The sequence below is a fragment of the Chiloscyllium plagiosum genome, chromosome 18, assembly GCF_004010195.1.
Source record: "Chiloscyllium plagiosum isolate BGI_BamShark_2017 chromosome 18, ASM401019v2, whole genome shotgun sequence".
NCBI lineage: Eukaryota > Metazoa > Chordata > Chondrichthyes > Orectolobiformes > Hemiscylliidae > Chiloscyllium > Chiloscyllium plagiosum.
The window spans coordinates 12,873,957-12,894,370 of NC_057727.1; the positions used below are offsets into that span (position 1 = coordinate 12,873,957).

The 20,414-nt window shown below is 40.8% G+C and overlaps 1 protein-coding gene across 1 annotated transcript in view; it reads right to left on the minus strand.

Annotated features, from left to right (window-relative positions):
* Window positions 1-3,192, minus strand: part of mon1a (MON1 secretory trafficking family member A) — a 30,154-nt gene extending 26,962 nt beyond the window's left edge. Inside the window, exon 1 of the mRNA XM_043707708.1 lies at window positions 2,888-3,192. The gene's annotated coding sequence lies outside the window, so the exon portion shown is untranslated. The remainder of the gene's footprint in view (window positions 1-2,887) is intronic.
* Window positions 3,193-20,414: the final 17,222 nt, after the last annotated feature.

A 20,414-nucleotide genomic window follows, 5' to 3' on the forward strand; every position in this document is an offset into this window, starting at 1 on the left:
TGGGAAGCCTTCAGAAATGAGATAACAAGAACCCAGAGACAGGGTATTACAATTAGGGTAGGCAGGTAGGGAATGCTGGATGACTACAGAAATTGAGGTTAAGAAAAAGAAGGAAGCATATGTCAGGGATAGACAGGATAGATTGAGTGAATCCTCAGAAGAGTATACAGGCACTGGGAGGGAAATCAGGAGGGCAAAAAGGGGACATGAGTTAGCTTTGGCAAATAGGGTTAAGGAGAAGCCAAAGGATTTTTGCAAATACATTAAGGCCAAAAGGGTAACTAGGGAGAGAATAGGGCCCCTCAAATATCTGTGTGTGAAGCCGCAAGAGATGGAGAGATACCAAACGAGTATTTTGCATCAGTGTTTACTGTGGAAGAGGATATGGAAGATATTGAATGTAGGGAAATAGATGGTGACATCTTGAAAAATGTCCATATTAAAGGGGAGGAAGTGTTAGATGTCTTGAAACATATAAAAGTGGATAAATCGCCAGGGCCTGGTCACGTGTACCCTAGAACTCTGTGGGAAGCTAGGGAAGTGATTGCTGGGCCCCTTGCTGAGATATTTGTATCATCGATAGTGACAGCTGAGGTGCCAGAAGACTGGAGGATGTTTAACGTGGGGCCATTACTTACCAAAGGTGGTAAGAACAAGCCAGGGAAATATAGACCGGTGAGCCTGACGTTGGTGGTGGGCAAGTTATTGGAGGGAATCCTGAGGGACAGGATGTACATGTATTTGGAAAGGCAAGGGATAGTCAACATGGCTTTGTGCGTGGGAAATCATGTCTCATGAACTTGATTGAGTTTTTGAAGTAACAAAGAGTGATGACGGCAGAGCGGTAGACATGACCTACATGGACTTCAGTAAGGTGTTCGACAAGGTTCCCCATGGGAGACTGGTTAGCAAGGTTAGATCTCATGGAATACAGGCAGAACTAGCCATTTGGATACAGAACTGGCTGGATGATAGAAGACAAAGGGTGGTGGTGGAGTGTTGTTTTCAAACTGGAGGCCTGTGACCAGTGGAGTGCCACAAGGATCATGCTGGGTCCACTACTTTTCGTCATTTATATAAATGATTTGAATGTGAGCATAAGGAGGTATAGCTAGTACGTTGGCAGATGACACCAAAATTGAAGGTGTAATGGACAGCGAAGAACGTTACCTCAGATTACAACAGGATTTTGATCAGATGGGCCAATGGGCTGAGAAGTGGCAAATGGAGTTTAATTTAGATAAATATGAGGTGCTGCATTTTGGGAAAGCAAATCTTAGCAGGACTTACACACTTAATGGTTAGGGAGTGTTTCAACGTAAGGGATAGCAGATTTAAAACATAAATGAGAAATTACTTCTCTCAAATGTTCATGAATGTGGGGAATTCACAACCGCAGAATGCAGTGGATGCTGGGACATTGAGTAAATTTAAAGAGGAGATAGATAGATTTTTAATTAGTAATGGGTTTAAGGATTATCGGAGAGCGAATAGGACATTGGAGTTGAGAACGAGATGGGATCTGCCATGATTGTATTAACTAGAGAAGCAGAGTAGAGGGGCTGAATGGCCTACTCCTGCTCCTAGTTCTTATCTTCTTATTACTGTGTGGTTTCCTCCAGTGCCAACATAGATGGTTACTTAATAGAAGTGGCTTGTCAATGGGTTAAATGTCTTATCTTATTGTAGGCTGCTGCCAAGCAGACTTCAGGTGCTTCCCTCACAAAGAGGAAATTAGTTGACTATAAATATAACTCAGAAGAAAATTTGCCCATGCATATCTGAGAGCAACATCAGATATCTGGATGGCTGTGGTTTGAGCTTGGAAACATTATATGACATATAATTTCCTTCATTTCCTGAAGAAGGGCTTATGCCTGAAACATCGATTCTCCTACTCCTTGGATGCTGCCTGACCTGCTGCGTTTTTCCAGCAACACATTTTTCAACATTATATGACATGAGGATTAGGGTGTGTGTGTGTCTTGTGTGTGGGCGTGCACATGCATGTGTGTGTGGTAGCCTTTCAGAATGTGGATGACACTTCCCCATGTCAAGAACCTGCACATGGGGTCTTTTAATGCAGCAAAGTTGTTACATTACAACTCCCCCATAGTTGTCCCACTCTTACTAACTACCACACGTAAATCAGAAGGATTTACAGATTGATTAATGGCCATGGTACAACAAACTTTCCAGACACCAAGTCTTGAGGTGAGAATTGAACTTGGAGCTTCTAATCCAGAAGTCGTGACACAGACTTCCTCTGAAAAGCAGGGAGGGTGGGCACGTATACAAATACTAAATTAATAGGATAGAAACTATATTCTTTTGATCTTAAGTCACAAGCAGCTGGAGTGCTAGCAGTGAGACATTCTAGTCCAGGTTTATCACCTCAGTTCCTCTTTCCAACATAATACTGGTGACTATAAGGCAAGCAGCATGCAACTTGATTATTTTGAAGCAGAATTTCCAAATGCAGATGCTTTAAACTCTTGACTTCCCTATCCAGATAAACAGTTGTAATTGCAAACTAATAACACGCTGAACACCGGTAACTGTGAGAACACAATCCCAAGCATGTACTGTCCAACCCATAGACAGTACTGCCTCCTTTAATTCACAGCCACATGCAGATTAACACCTTGGACTTTTTGTCTTTACAAACGCGTAAAAAAAGGCTTTACGATGGAACATTAGTGTTGACCTAAATGCACCTGGAATTTATACCTATCATTTTATATTAAACAGCAGTACTGATCACGTCGTAAGCAACACGATAGATATTTAAAGGAAACTTTTGTCCGCATTATTGGTCATTAATCATTAATTCCCGATTATATCCTTTCACTGAGACAACGCAATCAATCTTTCTATTGTCACAAACCTGCTTAATCTTCAGGCCTTTTATTTGCAGATTCTGGCAGGAAGGGCTGAGGCTTTATCTAAACATGTACATAAATGCTCTTGGCTATTTTCTCTCGCACTCCGGTATCTTCTCCCCCAGTCCCTCGCTGTGTTTTTTTTTTGTTTGAAATACTGTTTCTTCCCTGAGGACTGCGTTCGAACCTTTGCGATGTGTCCGAGAGTCCACAAGGACGTCTGATGCCCTCACGGAAACCTATTCCTTGCATCAGAAAGGTCAAAGCCGGCTTCGCAATGAGGAAGAACCAGCCTCCCTCCCGCTTGCTGCAGCAGCTTGCTGGGACTTGTAGTTTGCAGCCAAGCAAGCCTGAGCAACACCCAACATTCTCAACCTATCCGCTTCCACTCCGGAGAACTCAACTGTGTTCTTCAAATTACAGCCAGCCATGTGACTGCAAAATCAGGAAACACGTTTTCTCCCCCACACAAATAGTGACAAATTCAGAACTGTCTGTCCCAAACACCAACTAGAGATTCCTACACAAACATAACAACAAAGTGCTAGAGAAACTACATATAACTGTATTTCTCACTCTCCACAGAGGCTGCTTAGTTGCTAGCCAGCAGCTTTTGTGGTTTTGCCTGATCTAACTCACGGTCCTAATCTTAAAATATCTGGTAAATCTCTAACCACGTGCAGTCAGGAATTCCTGAGATTGGATATGTTGGAGTTATTACATTTAGAGAATAAATAGGAATTTGCCACACAACCCAGCCATGCATTTTCTGCTTATATGTTTTTGGAGTACAGAAGGCCACTAGTAACCAGCAACATAGGAAGCCAACATGCTTGTACCCACTTCTCAGGAAAGGTCACTCGACCCAAAACATTGACTCTGATTTCTCTTCAGAGATGCTGTTAGATCTGCTGAGCTTTTCCAGCAATTTCTGATTTTGTTTCCGATTTACAGCATTCATAATTTTTTCGGATTTTGTGTTTGTTTCCATGATGGATGGAAGGCTGTATCCAAATGGTTCCTCAATACACAGCCCCAAGTCAACAAAACGTCACATTGAGAGCTCATATGTGGGAAATTCACACCTAAGTGTTTTGTTTCTCTTTCACTGACTGTTGCTTGGGTGGCACGGTGGCTCAGTGGTTAGCACTGCTGCCTCACAGCACCAGGGATCCAGGTTTGATTCCACACTGTCTGTATGGAGTTTGCATGTTCTCCCCGTGACTGTGTGGGTTTCCTCTGGGCACTCTGATTTCCTCCCACAGTTCAAAGATGTGCTGATTAGACGGATTAGCCCCAGGAAATAGAGGATTACAGGGATAAGGCAGGGGGGAGGGGTTGTGTCTGGATGGGATGCTCTTCAGAAGGTTGGTGTGGACTTGATGGGCTGAATGACCTGCTTTCATACTGTAGGGATTCTATGATCTGTTTCCTTGCTTATTGGAATGGATTTTGATGTCTAGCCAGATAAATGATGGAGTAACCAGCCACTCGAACTGGACAAGACTACTGCAATATTAAGGTGTCATAATGGCATTGTTGGATACTGTTAACTGTTTAAGGAGCAGCTGGACAGACCTGAATGATACAATTAGTGGGGGAGATGTTTTTACTGTATTCTGCATTCTGTTCTATTACACTGATGTATGGCATGATTCACCTCGATAGCATATAAAACAATACTTTTTGCTGTATCTCAGTACATGTGACAATAATAAAACCAAATCAAAATTATATTACTAATGTTCATTAAGCACTTGCTGGGATGGCATTGTTGAAAGGTTGAATGTAATTTTGAAGAAATGTAGAAACAATCTATGTCAGCTTCCACAATCAGAGTTATTCTTGGGCTATCTATTTAAAAGACCCTGCACAACACAGAGATGCACAAACATGCCAATTCAGAGCGGGAGTAGACCACTCAGCCCCTCTTGGGTCTGCTTACCTCCAATGGCCTTTGTATCCCTTGTTAATCAAGAATCTACCTCCTTCTGCCTTGAAACAATTTCAATGACCCCGCCTCCATGGCTGTCTGAGGAGGAGTTCCAAATACTCTCAACCCTCTGAAAGAAAAGAAATTCTACTCTTTTCCAACGTAAGTGGAAGCTGTCTTAGTTTGAAACTGACCCTCTAGTTCTCATCTCATCACAAAAATTCCAGCATCCCCTTGTAAATCGTTCTGCATCAAACCATGTCTTGAGAAAGGAAAAATGTGCACTTGTAAAGCATGCACTAATCAGCAGAGATAATGGAGATAAAGATTTAAGGAAAGGCAGTGGTGTCATGGTATTGTCAAATAACTAGGCATGGATTTGAATTGGGGTTGGTGAAATCTGAAATAAATAAACAAGGCATTTTAAAAAAGCTGGACTAATGGAGACCTGCTGTGCTTTTCCAGCAGCACACTTTTTAACTGATCTCCAGCATCTACAGTCCTCACTTTCTCTCAGACCATATAATCATTGTTGATTATCATGAAAAAAACTGATTTCCTAATGTCCTTTAGGGAGGGATACCTGCCAAACTTACCTAGTCTGGCCCACAAATAACTCCAGACATACAGAAATGTGAGTGACTTCAAATTGCCCTCAGAAATGTCATAGAAAGCCATTCAGCTCAAGGGCAATTCGGACTGGGAAACAAATGCTGATCACGCCAATAACACCCAGATCCCAAGTAACAGCCACCAACCTCATAGTCCTGTAACCCCACACTGTCTGGTGTTACCCCTTACTCAAAATTCACAAACCTGACTGCCCTAGTCAACCCATCATCTCTGTCTGCTCCTGCCCCACCGAATGTATCTCTTCATATCTTGACACTATCCTGTAGCCTTTGGTCCAGGAACACCCCACATACATTTTGGGATACCACCCACACCCAACCATCTCCTCCACGACTTTCAATTCCCGGCCCAGGACATCTCTGCAGAAGTTCCTCACAGTAGTGTCCTAGGCCAAACCATCTTCAGCAGCTTCATCAATGACCTTCCCTCCATCATAAAGTCAGAAGTGGAGATGTTTACCAATGATTACATAATGTTCAGCACCATTCACAAATCCTCAGATACTGAAGCAATCCATGATCAAATGCAGTAGGATCTGGTCAATATCCAGGCTTGGGCTGAAAAGTGACAAGTAACATTCATGCCAAACAAATATCAGGCAATGACCATCTCCACTAAGAGACAATCTAATCACTGCGTCTTGACATTCAAGGATGTTAGCATCACTGAATCCCATCAATATTCTTGGGGTTACCATTAACCAGAAACCAAACTGGACTCACCACATCAACACATGGCTACAAGAACAGGTCAGAACGAGGATATACTCCTAACTCCCCAAAGTCTGTTCACGATCAACAAGGCACGTCAGGAGTGTGATGGAATACTTTCCCCCCCTTGCCTGGATGAGTGCAGTTCCAATGACACTCAAGAAGCTTGACACCATCCAGAAAAAAGCAGCCTGCTTGATTGGCAGTACATCCAAAACATCCACTCCCTCCACCACAGACACAGACACTCAGTAGCAGCAGTGTGAACTATCTACAAGATGCACTGCAGAAATTGACCAAAGATTCTTAGGCAGCACTTTCCAAATCCATAACCACTTTCTTCGAGAAGGACAAGGACAGCAGATATATGGGAACACCACCATCTTTACGTTTCCCTCCATGCCACTCATATTTCCAAGCCATTCCTTCACTGTCACTGGGTCCATATCCTTGAATTTCCTCCCCAAGGGCATTATCGATCTACCAACAGCATAAGACTGCCACACTTCAAGAAGGCAGCTCACCAGCATGTCAAGGGTAACTGTGGTCAGGCAGCAATTCCCACTTTGCGTGAGTGAATTTAAACAAAAACCCTCTTTAACTTCTCTTTGGCATGCTTTTGGATATCTTCCTTAATGTCTCCCGTTTGACTTGAGACTTTTTTGCCATGAAGTATGCCATGGGTCATTTCTTGGTCAAAGGTACTTGTTGTGTATAAGTTGTTATTTATTCCCAACTTGGATGTTCTTGGATGCATAGCTGTCTTTTGAGTGAGATGCGTACGGCACAAGAAACAGACTTTCCTACTGTTTTGACTTTGTATATTACAATTCCTAGATACTGCATAAAGAATGGAAACAGAGAGAGAGTATGTCAGGATGTCTACTTTTCAATATTATCTTAGAAAACTTCTTATAGCTTGACTATGGACAAAGATGTACCAGATGGAATGCTTTTTTTAATATTAAAGCACTTTGGAACTCCTTCGGACTCAGCTTCAGTGTGAGCTGGTTGTAGCTAACTTACAGAGTCATAGAGTTGTACAGCACAGATATAGTCTCTTTGGCCCAACTTGTCCATGCCGACGAGATATCCTAAAATGATCTAGTCCCATTGGCCAGCATTTTGCCCAACTCTCTCTAAACCCTTCCTATTCATATACCCAACCAGAGGCCTTTTGAATGTGTAATTGTGCCCACCTTCACCACTTCCTTTGGCAGCCAATTGCATACACGCACCACCCTCTGCATGAAAAAGTTGTCCCTCAGGTTCCTTTTAAATATTTCCGCTCTCACCTTAAAGCTATGTCTGCTAGTTTTGGACTCCCCCATCCTGGGGAAAAGGCCTTGGCTATTCACCCTAGGCATGCCCCTCATGATTCTATGAACCTCTTTAATGTCACTCTTCAGACTCCAATCGCCCAGGGAAAATGACCTCAGCCTATTCAGCCTCTCCCTAAAACTCAAACCTTTCACACCTGGCAACATCCTGTAAATCTTTCCTGAACCCTTTATAGTTTAACAACATCTTTCCTATAACAGAGACGAGAATTGAATTTAGTATTCTAAAAGTGACCTCATCAATGTCCTGTGCAACTTCAACACCATGTCTCAAATTCTATACTCAATGCACTGACCAATGAAGGCAAGTATGTCAAATGCCTTCTTCATCACCCTGTCTAACTGTGACTCCACTTTCAATGAACCTTGCACCTGCACCCCTACGTATTTTGGTTACTTACAACCTATCTTGAAGAATTTATGGCATCCTATTGTGACAGGATGTGACAGACATAGTCTGAATTAGCATCTCACACAGTTGTAACTGGAAACAGTAATGGAATGAATAATGTGAAGTTTCCGCTTTTGTATATTTTGACAAAATCCAAAATAGCATTAGTCTTTGCCACCAGAGGTTTGAATATTGATTGATGTGTATTTTTGAAAACAGATAGACGCTTGCAAGTTAAAAAGAAGGGCTTTAGTTTCATCCTAATTAGTTCAATTCCGCTACCTGAATACTGGGAACTCATGTGACTCTGAAATTGTTGACACTTAACTGAACAAGATAACTTTGAAATTCAGCTGTATTCAAACCACTGTTTGTTGCTCAAGGTGATGGTTCAAAACTCTCTCTCCCGGGTAGTTAGAGATGGATCCTCTCTAATGCTGGTCTCATCAGCACCATCTATATCGATCCAAATGTGGGGAAATGTGAGATTATGCACTTTGGTAGGAAAAACACATCTACAGTCAGCAAGTAATAGGGAAGGCAAATAGAATGTTGACCTTTATTTCAAAGAAAATGGAATATAAACATAGCGAGGTATTGATAAAGCTATACAAAGTACTAGGCAGACCACAACTGGAATACTCTGAACAATTTTTGGTCCCTTATCTAAAGGAGGAGATACTGGTAGTGAAGGCAGTCCAGAGAGGAATTTCTAGGCTGATGCCAGGTATGGAGAGAATGTCTTATAAAGAGAGGCTGAGTAGGTTGTGTCTACACTCACTGGAGTTTAGAGGCAATATACAAGATTCTTAGGGAACTTGACACAGGAAGATTGTTCTCCATATGGGACAGCCTAGGACCAGAGGGCATAATTTCAGAATAAGGGAGCGTCCATTTAAGAGAAGGGTAAGGAGGAATTTCTTTTCTTAGAGGGTGGTGAATCTATGGAATTATTTATCGTAAAGGATTGTAGTGGCTGAGCCACTAAGTATATTCAAGGCTGGGATATATACATTTTTAATCAGTATGGGAATCGAGGTAATGGGAAAAAGGCAGGAAAGTGGAGTTGTGTATGATCAGATCAGCCATAATCTCACTGAATGGTAAAATGGACTTAGTGGCTGAATAGCCCACATCTGCTCCAAGTCTTATGGTTTTATGAATGAGGACAGACCTTGTTGCATCACAAGGGAAATGAGGAAAGGAAATCTTAGGATACACTTTGTGAATGCATCAAGTAGGTGTCAGACCTTTCAAATATTCCTCCCTTGCTTTGGTGAAAAGTTAATCTCCTAGAGGTGCGATTATGCAACTTTCCGATAGCCACGAGTTGGACAGGTGGGGCACTGGGGTCAATGACTTTGCTCCATGTTCTGTATCAGCCTGTACAGGACTGTTCAAGAAGCAGGGGGCAATCGGACTGTTCTTATACCTGATCACATCATCACTGTTCTTCAAGGCTCTTGCCAACCAAACTTCCAGATTGTGTCTTTTGCCATTTGGTTGCATTCCTAGGGCAAGTGGAGACTATATAAATACTGGAGGATGGATGGATGGATTATTACACTAATATCATGGCGAAACTTGAAAAATTTTGAAATTAATACAAATAGATCACATCATCAGAATTCACAATTGTTATACGGACATTAAAATAAAAATAAAGCATAAAATAACAAAAGGATTGCATAATTGTGATCATTTCATCATGCAGATAGTTCAATACCTTACAAGATACAGGTCTTCTTAACTTTACAAAATACAAATGAAAGATTCCCTGCAGGTCTGTATTTTGCAATCAATTTCATGGATCATACATTTCCAGGTTGAGTTCATTAAGTTCTCAATTACATACTAATCGTGAGTTTTGTAAAGTTGGGGATTGGGTGTCCCACAGTCTATTTATTCCATACCTTACTTTTGCAAGTATGCCTTTTCTCCTTAACTCTACTGAGCAGGAAAGATCTGTATCAATGAATATTACTGTTCAATGTTCTAGAACCTCAAGTGGAAAGGATCAGTTCTAAGTAAAGTCAAGCTTCAATTCTACACAATACACTAGACTTGTTTTCTGACAGCAGACTCTTAAATCTGCCATCCTGTCTGCCCTTATCCTTGAACGATGATGTACCCTCATTGACTGAAGCTTCTAAATCCTCTTTCTGCCAGGTCTCCCAGCACCAAGACACATTTTAAAATCAATTGATGGAAAAGGAATGAAAAGCATATTCATGAACAATTTGAAATTTGTGAGTATCTGTTACCATCCTCCAATTTCACAACAACATGTAATGAATATTTATCCTTTTCATCCTTTGCTTCCCTTACATTGAAGGGCAGACTCTGGTTCTGGAAATAAATACACCCTTTAACATTTGTGGGATTTTATTTCCTGTCCTTCACTAATTTGTGTTTGATTTTCTCAGATTGCTCTCTTCTTTTGATTCTTTCTGGTGTCCACACAATAGGGCCTGAGATGCTACATTTCAGCAGGTGACAATGGTGTTGTGGTTATGTCACTGGATTAGGAATCTACAAGCCAAGTTAATCGACCAGGGACACAGATCAAATCCTGCCAAGGGAGCTAGTTCCACTTCTTTACTTAAATTATTAAAATCTAGTATGTGAAGCTATTCTCAGGAATTGTGACTGTAAATCCATCATCAATTATCACAAAAATCAATCTGTTTTTCACTTAAGAAAATCTGCCATGCTTACCTGATGAATCCAAACCCACAATAATGTAGTTGACTCTTATGTGCCCTTCAGATTCCTGAAGAGGGGCTCATGTCCGAAACGTCGATTCTCCTGCTCCTTGGATGCTGCCTGACCTGCTGCGCTTTTCCAGCAACACATTTTCAGCTCTTATGTGCCCTTTCAAATCACCCAGTTAAGGGCAATTAGGGATGGGCAATAAATGGTGGCCTTGCATAATGAGGCCTACATCTCATGAAAGAATAGGTGAATAAAATAAATTACCACGATAACATTCTTGATTCTGAGTTGTAGATTAGAGATTAAAATCCACTTCAAAGAGCTGAACGCATAATGGAGACTGAAGTAGGTACTGGCGTGGTGATGATGGACAAACAGCTTTACTGTAGTATATTATTATGTTAAGCTCCATCTGCCCTTTCTCAGTTGGACATAAAGATCTCATGGCACTATTCAAAGTATAACAAGAGAAATTTTCATACATTTAAATTATTTAGATTAGATTAGATTAGATTACTTACAGTGTGGAACAGGCCCTTCGGCCCAACAAGGCCACACCGCCCCGCCGAAGCGCAACCCACCCATGCCCCTACATTTACCCCTTACCTAACACTACGGGCAATTTAGCATAGCCAATTCACCTGACCTGCACATCTTTGGACTGTGGGAGGAAACCGGAGCACCCGGAGGAAACCCACGCAGACACGGGGAGAATGTGCAAACTCCACACAGTCAGTTGCCTGAGGCGGGAATTGAACCCAGGTCTCTGGCGCTGTGAGGCAGCAGTGCTAACCACTGTGCCACCGTGCCGCCCTAATAATTTAGTAACAATGGAATAGTTCGGGGAGCTGTTGGTGAAGTAGAAATGGGAGACATCTGTGCACCTCTGTAAACAGTGAATGTAGGTAAAATTGGGTTTAATATGGATGTAAAACAATTAAGAGCCAACCATGTTGCTGTGGGTCTGAAATCACATCTAGGGTGGAACAGATAAGGTCACTGTAAACAAGATGGCTTTCTTGCAGCTATTAGCAGTTGCTGACAAAGTCACCATCAATGAGAGTTGCTATCAATTCCAGATTTGCAGATCAAATACAAATTCCACTAAATGCTGTGGGAAGATTTGAACCTATGGCTCCAAAGCATTAGTCTGGGTCCCTGGCTTGCACATCCTCTGATGTTACTACATCACTATTGCCCCATTGCTCTACAAGTGCCATCACTGAAATAGATTATTTGATTGTTGTCGTTCATTATTTGTGGAACCTCACTGTGTTGGACTGAGCCATAATTCTTGCAATACAACACTTCAAAAGCATTGGATTATTTTCATCCTGAAGCAATGGAAATGCGATATTACAGTTTTCTCAGCCTGTAGTTTTTCAGTTAAGTTCTTCTTTGTATGTGAGTCAGGCCTGTTGGTATAAGTAGACTCTGCAGCTGTCAGAAATGTCATATTAAACCCAATTTTACCTACATTCACTGTTTACAGAGGTGCACAGATGACTCCCATTTCTACTTCACCAACAGCTCCCCGAACTATTCCATTGTTACTAAATAATCAGACCATTTCCAAATAAATATATGGAAGACAAACACCAGTATTTTCAAGCTCTGTTCCCCAGCTGCCAATGTTGTTTCTTCACCTTGGCAACTGTGTGAAGCAAAACACATCCCTTCACAAGTTTAGTCTCATATTAGACCCTGAGATACCTGATCACCACTAAGATCACCTTTTCCACACCTACAACATCAACCAACTTTACTCCTGCCTTAGCTCATCTGTTACTGGAACTCACACTTAAGCCTTTGTGAACCCAAGACGTTTCTATTTCTACAAACTCCTGGCTACTCTCCCACAATCTGCTCTTCGCAAATTTGAGGTATCAATTCCAGCCTCAGGTGACTGTCTGTGTGGAGTTTGTACATTCTCCCCGTGTCTGTGTGGGTGCTCCGATTTCCTCCCACAATCCAAAGATGTGCAGATTAGGTGAATTGGCCATGCTAAATTGCCCATAGTGTTAGGTGCATTAATCAGAAGGAAATGGGTCTGTGTGGGTTGCTCTTCAGAGGGTCAGTGTGGACATGTTGGGCCGAAGGACCTGTTTCCATACTGTAGGGAATCTAATCTTTAAAAAAAAAGTAAGTCTTTGTTGCCATTTGGCATAGCTCCCCCCACTTCAAAACCTTTTGCAATCAAAGCTGTCATCATTGATTTAACAGAGGTTGGTTCAAATACTGACCTATGTAGCAGTGTTTAAAACTATCTCTCAATGCATTTCCCCCTATATATACATTCTGCCCATCTCTCTGAATCCATGCACTCAACCCAACTGAGAGGCAATGCATCTAAGGCCTCCAGTAATTTTGATCCTTTTCCATGTTAACTTCGAGTAGCTGAGGAAGGATTCCTTCTTTCCTGTTAAGACTTCAACAATAGGATCAAGCTTGGGAATTCATAAAAAGGGGGAACCACTCACATCCACAGATACAGATCAAGATAGGTAGTAGCTCATTAGACATGAATGTACAAATGAAACTTTTCCCATTCAGTCAACCTGATCAGCCTCACCTTGTACCTGTAGTAATCAAACTGGAAATGTGCAGATGGGCCATCTGGATACACAGCCTAAGTTTGTATGTGAGAGAAAGAGAGAGAGAGATCATTTAATATTTGCCAACCCACTTAACTAAGGAGAAGTATATAATGAGTTGGGGAGTAGCACTACATGAAAAGCTCCTCAGGAGAGCTAGCACAAAAGCATTGGGTTACATGATCTTCTTCAGTGCTGCAATAAATCAATAATTCCAACTATCTGTGTCTCATGCCATTTAAAATCTCAGCAATGCAGACAATTAATTGGGTCATAAATTCATGTCTGTCTCAGATATTAAAAGTATTAACATTTAAGCACCAGGTTTTGGATAGAACTTGATATTGCTGAAAAAGGAGAGGTGCTGTTGAATCTTATTGTCTTGCATTCATCAGGACAGAATTGCAAGAATGCAAAAGTGAGCAATAATTTATATATACTATGTGAGATTAATTGGCAAGTGGGCTTTGATTAGAAGATGTGTTGCAATACAGAATGAACTGCAGGTCTTATTGGACAGCTTAATTGGTTTTGAAGCTATAACCAGCTGTATTATCACTCAGACAACTCTGCCTCTGAAAAATCACAGTCCTCTCACTTGTTGTGGCACCTACAGACAGCTTGATCAATTGACTCCTGTGTATGTAGACAATAAGACATTAATTGTAAATGGTTAAATCTAAAATTAACTTTAACACAAAGCTGATTTTCCAGCATTTCTCATTACTTAGCAGGATCCTTGGTTCTCTTGAGAAAGCCCTGAAGAGTTAATTCTGTGCAATTCCTAGTTTCTACCAATTATTTCTATTTTCTTGCTTGCTTAACTGATTCTTCAATAAATAAGTCTAAAATGTATAACTCCATTCTTTGTTCAAATTTGGATAGGATGTCTGTGGCCTTCCAATTCACTCTAGGAAATTTGTTTGTCACTTTTTCTGATGTTCTCTTCCTTTTGTAAATACTCTCTAAATCTGGGATTTTTAGGAGCCTTGCTACTGTAAGCTTACATTGTATGGAGACCCAGCAATTGTAATCCTTTCATTTCTTTTTAATTATGTTCTGTATTGTTTTCATCTGTGGCTTGAGCGTTTTTAAAATTTATTTTTAACAGATCAAGTACTCACTTTTCTGATAGTTTTTATTGTTCTGGGATCAAAATGTAGTTGTAACTTCAAGTGTTGTTCGGGCCCTTCTCCTGTGATGTATAAAATTACATCAATACCTTGTTTTAAAGAAAAATCTCCATCACTAATCACCATGTTATCTTTTCTTGTATTATTGACAAGTAACACAGATTAAGTAGTGTGCATTGTTTACTTCAGTTTCTCTTTGGGTTTATTTAATAATTGAGGCTACACCTTGCATTTGGACTCTAGCATGCTTTTTTGAAATGTTCAAAGCACAAGTTGGTCTTGTGATTCCATCCTGGCACTTGGTTCATTAGCATATCAAGTTCTTAAAACAATAGAGCACTACATAGCAAATAACAACAAACTGATCAATTAATCATGACACAACAATAATACATACTCCCCTCTCTATTTTACTTCTCACCCTACCCATATCAACTTACCTCAAATCCTACACCCCTGCTTAGCTGCCATCCTATCCCTCATTGACCAGCCACTCTCCACCTTCAGCCACTTGTCTGCCACCTCTAGCCACTTGGTAAAAACAATGACTGCAGATGCTGGAAACCAGATTCTAGATTAGAGTGGTGCTGGAAAAGCACAGCAGTTCAGGCAGCATCTGAGGGCCACTTACCTTCTCTCATTAGCTGTCAAAGAGGCATTAGGACCTTTCAGCTGTGTTAATGTGTTGGAATACAGCAGCTAGTGCAGTAAAAAGGAATTTGGTTTCTGCAAAACATTCATTCTGCACAGGACTGGACTGACTCTATTGGGATGGATCCTGCATTGGAGATTTGGTTTGGAAAATCCTGGGAAAGTAAGTAAGTGACAATTTGTCTAATATGGGTCTGAAATAGGGACTCTGTCGCAGATCAGAAGACCGGGCCTATATCCAGAGTCTTGCAAGCATGGGCTGTTGTGATCCAAAAAGCTTTTGACAAGATTCTGCATGGGAGACTAATTAGTAAAGTTAGATCACATGGAATTCAGGCTAAGCTTGCCAACTGATTACAAAGTTCGCTTAATGGCAGGAGTGTAAGTATAAGGCAGGTTTGTTTTTCAGACTGAAAGCCAGTGACTGGTGTACCACAGAGATCGGTGCTAGGTTCACTTTTGTTTGCCTTTTATATAAATGAGTTAGATGAGAATATAGACAGCATGATTAGTAAGTTTGCAGATGACACCAAGATTGGTGGCATAGTGGATAGGTTATCTCAGATTACAGAGAGATTGTGATCAGTTGGGTCAATGGGTTGAAGAGTGGTAAATGGAGTTTAATTTGGCTAAATGAGAGATACATTTGGTGAAACAAACAAAGGCAAAACTTATACAATTAAAGGTATGGCCTTGGGTAGTGCTGTAGAACAGATGGACCTGGGGCTCAAGTACATAATTCTTTGAAGTTTGCATCACATATACATGGAATGGTTATGAAGGTATTTAGCACACTTGTCTTCATTGCTCAAACCTTTGAGTATAGGAGTTTGGATGTTATTTTGAGGTTGTACAGAACATCAGTGAGGCCTGTTCTGGAGTACTTTCTCCATTATAGGAAGGATATTATTAAGCTGGAGAGCATTCAGAAAAGATTTACCAGGATGTTGACAGGAATGGAGAGTTTAAGTTATAAGGAGAGGCTGGATAGGATGGGACTTTTTTGATTGGAGGATAGGGGATTGAGGAAGGGCCACTCAAGCCAAAACATTAACTCTGATTTCTCTCCACAGATGCTGCCAGACCTGCTGAGCTTTTGCAGTAATTTCTATTTTTGTTTCTGATTTACAGCATCTGCAGTTCTTTTGTTTTTTTTTTCAATCGTGAGGGGTATAGATAAGGTGAATGGCAGGCGTCTTTTCCCGAGCATAGGGGATTTCAGCATGAGGGGCTTAATTTTAAGGTGAGAGGGAAAAGATTTGTAAAAAAACATGAGGGGCATTTTCTTTTACACAGGCAATGGTTTGTGTGTTGAATGCACTTCCAGAGGAAGTAGTGGATGTGGGTACAAGTTACAATGTTTAAAAGACATTTAGACAAGTACACAAAGAAGAAATGTTTGGATATGGGCCAAGTGCAGGCAGGTGGGACTAGATTAGTTTGGGATTATGGTCGGCATGGACTGGTTGGACTGAAGTGTGTGTTTCCATGCTGTATGACTCCATGGCTCTATGATTCTGTCCTAATGGATGGAAGACAAGAAGCTTTGATAGCATGTCTGTCAACTTCAATTGAATTAACATTATTTTTTTTCCCTACTGCTTCTTTACCAGGTACTCAATCAGCTGCTACAGGCCAGAAGGAAACCTGCTGGCAAGTATCAAGGCAATTCCCTAAAGAAAAACACCCATACTTGAAAATGAACATACTGCTGATATTGAACCTTCCTTTTGAAGTGTATAAATGAAGTCACACCAGTATGTCGTTCACCAGTGTTACTGGTTTTCCTTTTACATTGTTACTCTTTTCAAAATTCCTCTCCCATATTGATGGTACTGACTCTGAGAGGAACGTAGTAACAGAAGCATGTCATTCAGTCCATCAAGGCTGCTCTCCCTTTAATTGGATCATGGCTGATAAAACACACCAATGATTTTTAACCACACTATTCCCATAACCACTTCTATCACTGACAATCAGAAATGTCAATCTCTGCTTTAAATATACTTTGAGACTGACCTTCCACAGCTAGGTGGGATTGAAAATTCCAAAGATTCACAACCCACTGAGTAATAAAACCTCCTTATCTCGGCAATAAATAGCACCCAAATAATTTTCCTTCTGAAAATGCAAGTATACTTTGCACATTGGTCATCAATATGGTTAGTAACATTCCCAGTAAATGAGTTTATCAAATACAATTTCCCATTTAAAAATTCATTCTGTGCCCAATCACGTGTCAATTTATCGCTTTCTTGATATTATTTTCCAGCACTTTCCTTTTGTTGTTCCTGATTCTCTCTTGCTCCCCTAAATAGCAGGGTGACAGCTGATAACTTCAAATCTGTAGGATTTATTTCATAATGTACAGAGTTTTCGAAGATGAAGAAGAATGAGTGGAGGGGTATTCCATAGCTGTCAGATGTTACAGGCCCAAGCTCACGTGCAAGAGACATGGATCAAATGTAAATGCAGTTAGAAAATCTGGAATTGAAAGCTAATGGTGATCATTATGAAATAACTCCAATAGACCCGTATCCCATCACCAAGTCACCCTTTATTTACACGTGCACTCTACACGGACTCTAATCAGCTAGCTCAAAGCCAGTCCCTAGAATGAGTAGAATCCCTGAGACCCCTGTTTGTGTGTCAGCCAGGCCTCCCTGATTGGCCTAGGTTATCAGCCCCAACTCATACTTAATGAGATCCACCTGGCTAACCTAGTTCCAACCACTGCAATTAATTATTGTCAAAACCCATAAGATTCACAAATGCCCTTTGGGGAAGGAAATCTGCCACCCTTACCTGGTATGGGTGAGAGAGAGATATAGAGAGAGAGAATGTGAGTGTGTGCAACCACTGCAATTAATTATTGTCAAAACCCATAAGATTCACAAATGCCCTTTGGGGAAGGAAATCTGCCACCCTTACCTGGTGTGGGTGAGAGAGAGATATAGAGAGAGAGAGTGTGAGTAAGTGTGTGTGTGTGTGTGTGTGTGTATGTGTGTCTGTGTATGTGTGAGACAGAGAGTGAGATAATTTGATCAGACTGCCATAGGGAGCACAGTGATTTTGAATGTAGTTATAACCACATTGCCAGACCTAATGCAAAGGGTGCGGGAACAGAGCTGAGCAGGGAGAAGTAAGAAGCTTGAACCATGAAAATCTTAATCTGAATCGCTGGACAAATTATTAAAAGTTTTTTTTTGTTTCTTCTTATATTCTTCTGCAGAATTTAATCGCGTTCCAAAGCCAAAAATCTGATCGATTTCAGTAAAACACAAGACTTTATGTGAGTATTTTTCATTAGCTCTGTGAGCATTTACTGACCTAGGTCATCATTTATCCATTTTAACCCACATTTTTAGTCTAAGATGGCCTCGTGCACATGTACAGATTAGTATTTTGATGTCTGGTGCACTTTTACATAGGGGTAGCGAATGCTTCACCAGTATACTTCTGGTCTCATTTAATAGTGCCACTGTCTGAACAAACTGCTGCAGGACTTTACATTTCTGGCAACACTTATTAAGCATGACATACATAAAAACAGTCACACAGACACACACACACACAGACACACACACACAGACACACACACACACACGATCATTTGAATTTAATGCTGACTTCAAACAGATCTCACCTTGTCTGTTGTAAGGCCTTAATTTGCATGTAGGACTTAGGAATGGAAAGAACTGACATAAGGAATTTTGACAGATAGTTATTATGAATTAAGGTTGTTTAAATGCTCGACTCTTTAAACATTAACATAAAACAGCCTACAGCCATCAGTGGTAGCTAAGAAGAACCCTCCATGGAAAGCTTTGATTGCCGGCGGTTAGATAAAAAAAGACATCTGATCATTTCAATAGCACTCTTTGCTGACTTTTCCCCAGGAATAATAATTGAGTTTATGAATGATTGGCTTAATTGTAGAAGCCACAACTATCTCAGTTGGGGGTTCTAATTGGAAGTTTGAGGAGGCTATTGAGGAATTACCTGTATCTCAATACAAATTTTGATTGTTTTTATAAGAGTAACTAGGTTTCATTTTGCACAGTGGCAAGGAAGCCTTGGTTGAGGTCCCACTTGCTTCAGAAGTCTGTCATAACATCCCTGAACAGGTTGATTAAAAATATCTAATTGATTAACTAGGACATTTATGGTGTAATGGTAGTGTCCCTACTTCTGAGCATGGAAACCTGGGATCAAGACCCCCTGCTCCAGAGGCATATGACAACATCACTAAACAGGCTGATGAGGACAATATCTAAGATATTAACCATTTGGGACTTAAAACCTTTGAATGGATTTTATGAATGTGGGTTTTTTTTCACAATCACATGTGTGAGAGAGAGAAAATCACAGAGAATTGAAGCACGCCTTTGAACCAAACCAGGTCTGGAGTTGACGACCTCTGGTCTGCTCCCAATGCTGGCAGCCTGGCTTTATTCTTGCCCCACTCCCCCAGGGTGAAAATTACATGTAACATGGAACAATTTACTGAAGTGGGGGAAGATGGGAAAGCACTCGACTTGGAAATTACACACTTCAGTCATGAAATTCCTGCCCGAGGTGTGAACTAGTCAAAGTTCAATACAGATTCAGGGTCACATTACTAATTTTCAATTTTATCCTTCTTAAAATAAAACCTACACATGACTTGGCTTTTTTTAAAACAGTCTCTCCTAGCCAGTGGATCACGTTTCCGTGATTGGTATGTTTGTACCCAAGATCAGATATGGTCTGCACTGGATAGGTTGGGCCTACAACTCCTGGAGTTTAGAAGGAGGGGTGATCTTATTGAACTGCGTGAAATCCTGAGGAGCCTTGACAGGGTGGAAACTGAAAGAACATTGCTCCTTACAACAGAGTAGAACTAGGATAAACAATTTTAAAATGAGGCATCACCCACTTAGGACAGAGATGAAGAGTTTTTTACTATCTATTTGTCATTTAGTAGTACAGAATTTGACTATTCATGAAAAATGATACATTTTGGTGAAGTCTTTAATCTTGCACTCATCAGGACATGTTGCAAGAATACAAATTCATGGGAAGGAAAACACTTTAAATGCTGCATGAGGGAAGAGTGCTCATGATCAGGCTCTGTTTCCAATTATGCAACTTTCGTTGCAAACTCCTCACCCCATGATTCGGAGATACCGGTGTTGGACTGGGGTGAGGAAAGTTAAAAATCACACAACACCAGGTTATAGTCCAACAGGTTTAACTGGAAGCCAAGTTAGTGTGCTTCCAATTAAACCTGTTGGACTATAACCTGGTGTTGTGTGATTTTTAACTTTCCTCACCCCATGGTTACATTCATCTAAGAAGCAGCAACACAGCATCCAACAATAAAAGTTACCAACTGAAACTTTAACATCTTTGTCCAACTTCACATCCTATTGTACAAAGGACAATGAATT